This window comes from Dioscorea cayenensis, chromosome 2 (assembly GCF_009730915.1).
Source record: "Dioscorea cayenensis subsp. rotundata cultivar TDr96_F1 chromosome 2, TDr96_F1_v2_PseudoChromosome.rev07_lg8_w22 25.fasta, whole genome shotgun sequence".
Lineage (NCBI taxonomy): Eukaryota > Viridiplantae > Streptophyta > Magnoliopsida > Dioscoreales > Dioscoreaceae > Dioscorea > Dioscorea cayenensis.
In genome coordinates, this window is record NC_052472.1 from 12820172 (window position 1) to 12821502 (window position 1331).

Genomic DNA, 1331 nt, shown 5'->3' on the forward strand with positions numbered 1-1331 from the left:
CTTCAATCTAGAGGGATAACGGATTCTTAGCTTGAAAGGTGGGGGTGCCACCTCCTTCTCTTTGCTTGCTCCCTTCTCAACCTCTATATCCTTGGGTGCGTGTTTATTGGGCTTCTCACTCAGAAGCTTACCCTCAACCTCACGACTACTTCTTAAAATGATCGCCTTCACATGCTCTCTAGGGTTGGTCTCGGTGTTACTCGGCAAGTTTCCTTGTGGCCTTTCTGATAAGGACTTCGCAATCTGCCCTACTTGATTTTCAAGATTATATAAAGAGGCGGTGTGGTTACGAAGTATAGCCTCAACTGATTGGAACCTTGTATCAGATGATTGCACAAACCTAGGTAAGGCCTTCTCCAAATAGTTCATTCGGGTCTCCAAACCTGAAACTCTGTTTTCAATGTTTGTGGTTTGCTGTTGTTGTTGGAAACCAGGTGGCCCCATGGCCTTTTGTAGACCTTGGTTGCTCCATGAGAAATTGGGATGACTCTTCCAACCCGGATTGTAGGTGTTGTTGTATGGCTTTCCTTGATTCCTCATAGAATTACCTACAAAATCGACATTCTCTACCGAAGATGCATCACCCATAGAGATCTAGCAATCAGAGGGAGCATGTCCTCCACCACACCCGGTGCAAGTAGTCACGGCCGCCACTCTATTCGAAGTTAGGAGATCTAACTTCGTACTCAATGATTCCACTTAAGCCGCCAATGAGGTTACTTCATCTATCTCATGGAGGCTGGCCATTTTTTCTTCTCCCTAGCATTCCATTGGTAGCTATTTAACCCCATTTCTTCAATTAGTTGATGGGCCATACCGGGGGTCTTGCTACCTAAGGTACCTCCTGCTGCCACATCCAAGAGTTGCCTTGTACTCAGATTTAAACCATTTTAAAAGGTCTAAACAATCATCCACTCTGGGAATCCATGTTGCGGGCACTTTCTCAGGAGCTCCTTGAACCTTTCCCACGTCTCAAATAGAGACTAAAATTCTGATTGTACAAAGGATGAGATCTCATTCCTAAGCTTTGCAGATTTTTTGGGAGGGAAATAACGAGCAAGAAAAGCTTCTACCATCTCTTCCCATGTGGTAATTGATGCTCTAGGTAATGAGTGTAGCCACTGCTTCACTCTCCCTTTCAAGGAAAATGTGAAGGCTCACAACTTGATGGCATCATCCGTTACCCCGTTTATCTTAAGAATGTCGCACACCTCGAGGAAGTTCTCTATATGACTGTTTGGATCCTCATCGGCCAAACCATTAAACTGTGCTGATTACTGCAACATGTGGATGAGTACCGACTTCAGCTCGAAGTTTTGAGCTGTAATCAG

The 1331-nt window shown here is 44.9% G+C and overlaps 1 non-coding gene across 1 annotated transcript; it reads left to right on the top strand.

Annotated features, from left to right (window-relative positions):
* The first annotated feature begins 921 nt into the window (after positions 1 to 921).
* On the top strand, positions 922 to 1028 carry LOC120281920. The gene has a single exon (XR_005542841.1). It is a non-coding gene; the product is annotated as a small nucleolar RNA R71 (small nucleolar RNA).
* The last annotated feature ends 303 nt before the right edge of the window (positions 1029 to 1331 follow it).